We start from the raw sequence: 6,172 nt of genomic DNA, 5'->3' as shown, positions 1-6,172 counted from the left end.
ATTAAATCAAGAGACATTCATGGAGCACTCCATCTATAGACACATAGGCTTCAGGGAAGCCTTCTGAAACCACCCAGTGGTTTAAAGCAGCCTGCCAGCACTGTTCATCCCAGCACACCATCCTGTCTTTTTGTCTTCAAGGCTAACTACCTGAAATTATGTCATTCGAATATGTGTTGCCCGTTTGGTGTGTGTCTTTTCCCCCCTGTAAGTAAGCTTCACGACAGCAGGAACCTGGGACAGTGCCTACGCAGCACAGACTATATGTTCAATAAATATTTGTTAAATAAACAAATGAGTACTAGGCACCCATGAGCAAAGCCCACACAGTCCCTGCCCTGGTGTAGCTGACTATCTAGCAGGGAACTTACTACCTGTGTGACCTTGAGTAAGCTAGTTCACATCTCTGACTCTCAGATTCCAATCTCTAAGTAAACTAATAAAAGTACTTACTAATAAAGGGTTATAAGTGGATACACATAAATCACTTGTGGAAATGATAATTGTTATTATTATCAAGCTACATTTATACTGAGAAGAGAAGAGAGTTACCTAAGTGAAGCCAGGGAGAACAGCATGTGCAAAGGCCCTGTGAGGGAGTGTGGGCTGGAGCTGAGTCTGCAAGACTGACCGTGACGGTGTGAGAGGTGGGAAAGACAGCCTACTCTTAAGAGACTTGAACCACTTTGGACTTTATCCTGAGATCAAAGGGCAGAGCTTAAGGATTTTAAGAAGGAGCTGCCTTGGCTCAAGTTACATTTTTTAAAACTCTCTGGCTGCAGGATGCAAAAGGATTAGAGGGTGGGTGCTAGGAGGAGAACTGGGAGATGAGGGCAGCTAAGATGGTGGGCACAGTGATGGAGAAAGTGGCTTGATTAAAAAAAAAAGACTCTGATTTGTGATTAATTGGATGTAGGAAGTGAGAGAGTAGGAGTCAAAGATGGATCCCAAGTTTCTGGGAAATCAAAAAAGTTTAGATTCCCCACATGTCAACACAAGGATATCACTTAATAAATCTTAGGGGGAAGGGAAATGGAAAGCCACTGAAGGAGCCACCTGGACCCAGGCCTGCAAAATCCAAGCAGGACTTAATCAGGGAGGACCTAGTAGGGTGGGAAGAGGCTGGACGAACGACCAGACCAGTGATCTGGAAAGAAGCCTGAGCACATCAGTGCAAATCCATCTTTGCTGGGGTAGGAAGGGGTCTGATTTTTTTTCCCATTGGGGCAGAAGCTAGGTGGGTCTGTACTTGACAGATGGTATGATGTGGCAAAAGAAAGAATGAGTCCAGGGTTGGGGAGAGGAGGGAAAGAACACTTCATGGTGAGGACAGGGATACAGGTACAGGTCTCTGCAGCTGAGGATTCTACAGTAGAGCAGGAAGGTCAGAGCTTTGCCTTCTGGCTTCATTCATTTGTCATTCAACAAACTTTATGTGGCATTTCTAAGGGCCAGGCTCTCTCTGCTCCTGTGCTGGGGAAGACCTGTGAGCCAACCATTCATAGAATATCCTGCCTTTATGGAGGAGAGAGATAAAAAGCAAGCAAGCAAGAAAGCATGTGTGTGTGTGTGTGTGTGTGTGTGTGTGTGTGTGTGTGTGTGTGTATAAAACTTGTGAAAAGTGCTATGAATCTGGAGAATTTTTGAGGGTAAGAGCAGGGGAAACCCAGCCCCATCCTCCCAGCAGGAGGTCAGTTCTACCGACAAAAGCTCTATTTCCCATAAGCAATGGTGGCTCTGCCTCTCAGGAAGGAAGACTCTTTCTGGTTGGGGTCTTTGAGATGGTAGAGGTTTGGGTCAGGCAAAAGACAGACTATACAACTTTGGCAATTGTACCATCCTCGGGCCTCCCTCATCTGTATGATGGGCTCAGCCAGTGCTTTAAGGAAGAAGGACCCAGTATCTGCCCACTAGAGAGATGTTTTTCTCTTCCTGTTCTCCTGACAGCAGGGATGGGAGCTGCAAATCTGCCTGACCCTTTGCTGACATTTACAGTTAGTTGGAAAATGCTAAGAATAAACTCCCATTTATTAAGCACCTACTATGTGTCAGACATCATTTTCAGACCTCAAAGCAGGACTAAATATGTATGTGGCATGACTGAAGACCAGGGTTTTAAAAGTTGGAACTGACCTAAAAACCCATCATCTATGAAGGTCAATGGTATAAATGAGGGGATTCATCACTGCTGTTTTCCTGTTCAGGGCCCCAGGCTGGGCACTGGCTGCAAAGATGCACAAGACATTATCCCTTCCCTGGAACTGGTCATGGTCTGGTGGGAGCAATTCGCATCCAGATCAATTATTACAACCCAATGTGTATAGCGTTAGACAGGAGCCCCAGATACTAAGGGAGAAATTTTCTATACTAAGGGTGAAGATCAAGGAAAGTTTCCTGGAGGAGGTAGCAATGGAGCTGGACCTTTAAAAGAAGGTAATGTTTCGGAAGGTAGCAATGGAATGGAGGCAGGGAGATTATGCTACAATCAGAAGTCCAGAGATGGATAAACCATTTATTAGCTTAGGTCAGTCTTGGGCCTCAGTTTCCCCATTGGTAGAATAGAAATGAGATAATATACGTAAACCTTTACACAGTGCCAGGCATACAATAAGCATTTGGTAAACAGTGGATAATATAATACTGTATTAGTACAACATGACATTTTCAAGGTTGCTGTGAGTGGCCCAAAGAGGCTAGAACTTACGGTGATGTGTGTGTGTGTGTGTGTGTGTGTGTGTTTAGTGAGGAAGGAAACTGCAAAATAGAGTTAAAATTTTGCAGAGGTCCTTGAATGCCATTCTAGTGTGTGGCATTTCCCAGAAGTAATTCATTCAATACTATTATTTGGAAATAATGACACTGATAGCCAACACTGCACAGTGCTCCCTGCACAATAGGCACTATTCTAAGCTCTGTAGAGTAACCGAGCCAGATCAGAACGCTGGCAAGAGTGGGTTGAGGCTTAAGTTTTTTCTTGCTCTAAATCTCATGCTGTCTAAAATAATGCTAGCAGACCTCGTTTTATTGGGCTTCGCTTTCACAGACATTGCTTTTTTTACAAACTGAAGGTCTGTGGCAACCCTGTATCAAGCAAGTCTATGGGAACCATTTTTCCCAACAGCATTTGCTCACTTCACGTCTCTGTGTCACATTTTGGCAATTCGCGCGATATTTCAAACTTTTCCATCATTATTGTATTTGTTTCGGTGATCTGCGATCAGTGATCTTTGATACTATCATGGCTAAAGGATGCTGAAGGCTCAGATGATGGTTAGCATTTTTAGCAATAAAGTGTTTTTAATTAAGGGATGTCAATTGCTCTTTGACACATAATGCTATTGCACACTTAATAGACTATAGGATAGTATAAACATGACTTTTCCCCCCTTGTTGATATTTTTATTATGTATTTTACAAGGTTTTTTTTTAGTGGTTGCCCTAGGGATTACAATATGCATCTTTATCACGATTGACTTCAGATTTACACAAATTTAATTACAATAAAAAATAGAAAAATTTCTGGGGGAGAGTATAGCTCAAGGGGTAGCACAAAGTCCTGGGCTCAATCCCTAGAACCTCCTCTAAAAATAAATAAATAAACTCAATTACCTCCTCTCCCCGCCAAAAACCCAAAATAATCAGGATACATTTTTAAAAAATAAAAAAATTTCTCCAATATAGTTGCATTCTCTTCCCCTACTCTGGACATTTATTTTTATATATTTTATATATTCCTATGTTATAAACTCAGTAATACAGTTTCGAAATAGTTGTAGTACAGTTATCATTTAAATAAGTTGAGAGAAGAAAGGAAAAATGGGTTTCTCTTTTCTTCTATACATAGCTCTGTAATTACCTCTACCAGTGCTCTTTGTTTCTCTGTGTAGATTCAAGTTACCATCTAGTGTCATTTCCTTTCAACCTGAAGGATTTTATTTGGGATTTTTTTTTTTTTTGAGCATAACTAGTTGTAATCTAGTCACAATAAGCCATGAGTTACACATAAACATAACTTCTATGTGCACTGGAAAGCCAAAATTTTCATGTAAATGGCTTTCTTGTGCTTTTTGCTGTATTGCAGTGGTCTGGAACCAAACCCGCAATATCTCCAAGGTCTGCCTGTACTAACAATGATAACTAATGTTTATTGAGGCTTACACACATTTAATCCTCACAACAGTCATGGAAAGTCAGTGCTATCATCACTTTGCAGATGAGGGAACTGAGGCTCAGGAGGCTGAGTGGCTTGTTCATGGCCTGACCACTGGTAGCTGGTGGGACACTGGGAGCCATGGAAACGTGTCATCCTGACTCCTTCAGGAGAGCCTGCTGTGGGGTTTACTTGACTGACAGCTGCTGCTCCTTTGGCTCCACCATTGTGTTCACCAAGGGCCACAGCCAATGAAGAGCATGGTGTACGTATAGGTGCCGGCATCTTCCTGCCTGGCATGAGGCTCTTCTAGTGGATGTCCTCGGCTTGAGGACTCCCCATCCACCTCGATTTTCTGAAAGCTGCGCTGTAGTGTGAAGCTCTTCCTGCCCACCCTTCCTTCCTGTTCTCCTCGCAGGTGTCAGAGCTACATCGTGGTCTGAAGGCTCTCCCTGCCTACTTCTGGTCCCATCTCCTTTATCGTTCATTGCCATTTTCCTGATAACTCTCCTGCACACCTAATCCCATCTTGGCATCTGCTTCTCCAAGGACTGACACACCGACCATGTGCTACAGACTCTCAACAAGCCTGCCTCTTACGGATGACCCTCGAGGTTGACAAAACAGTCGACGCTCACTTACTCATTTCATATCGACTAGAAGCACGTTCAGCAACCCTGTGCCTGAGCACCAGGGAACAGGAGCTTAGTGGCCCTTAGCAGGGAGACGGGCACTCAGGAAGACTGGGGATGTGTGTGCCACCCAGGGTAGCTCTGCAGGCTGGCACCTCAGCTTCCTGACCTGTGATCTGGCTCTGACACAGAAATAGTCCCAGAGAGAAGGAAGCCTCAGTAGGCTCCATCTACAGCTGGACCAAATCATCCCTCAGAAGTAGCCAGCTACCCTTGCTCTAATTCATACTCACCATGCTGACTTCTCATTTGAAATCTCATGTCTGGAAAGAAATTACCCACCCAGAAAGAGGTGACCTTGGCAGCTAGCCAAGGGTTAAAGCCAGGTGGCTGCCTTGTATGAGAAACAGCCCCTATTCCCTACCCTTCTGGTAGAAATCATTTGCATCTTTCAACATCACCTCTGAGCTTCTTAGCAACACAGCACCTCAGGCCCCACCCCTTGCCTGCCAAATTAGAATCTGGATTTTATCAAGGTCCCCAATATAGTTTAAGAAACTCCATTCTGTTGTGCCCTACCCACCACCCACTCTGGTCTACCCAGGCCCTAAACAATTGTGATAGACATACAGTGCAATATTATTCAGCTAATAATAATAAAATACTGGTGCACACTACAACATGAACGAACCTTGAAAACATCATGCTAAGTGAAAGAAATCAGTCACGAAAGACAGTGTATTTTAGGGTTCCATTTATATGAAATGACCAAAAGAGGCAAATCCATAGAGACAGAAAATAAACTGGTGGTTCCTAGGGCTAGGGGTGGAAGGAGGCTGGGAGGAAATAAGAAGTGACTGCCAGTGGTTGGGGCTTTCATTTTGGGGTGATGAAAATGTTCTAAAATTGACTGTGATGATGTTTGCACAACTCTATGAATATACTCAAAACAGTTGAATTGCACATTTTAAATGGGTGAATAGTATGGTTTGTGAATTGCATTTCAGTGAAGCTGGTATATATATAAGAGTGTCTGCCTCAAAGAATTGTTGCGAGGACTCAATAAAATCATGTGTGTAGAGCCCTGATTCTGTAAAAGTAGCTACCATGGAGCAGACACAGACCCCACCCTCGAGTAACTCACAGTCTAGTGAAAGAAATGACACAGGCATAAGAAACCAAAAATCCAGAAATGAATGGACAATGATCTCTAAATGAGGTACAGATAACATGATGGGCAGATTGTAAGAGAGAGAAGTATCATTTGCTGATACAGGGAGCAAAGATGAATAGCATAGGAGGCAGGCATGCAAATGTATGAGTTCTATCAGCATGATAAATGCCTTGGAAAGGACACAGTGTTAGTCCGGGGGAGGCGGAGGTGTGTAAT

Source organism: Camelus bactrianus, chromosome 13 (genome assembly GCF_048773025.1).
Source record: "Camelus bactrianus isolate YW-2024 breed Bactrian camel chromosome 13, ASM4877302v1, whole genome shotgun sequence".
NCBI lineage: Eukaryota > Metazoa > Chordata > Mammalia > Artiodactyla > Camelidae > Camelus > Camelus bactrianus.
The sequence above is the reverse complement of the archived record's forward strand: the minus strand, read 5'-3'. Positions refer to the sequence as shown.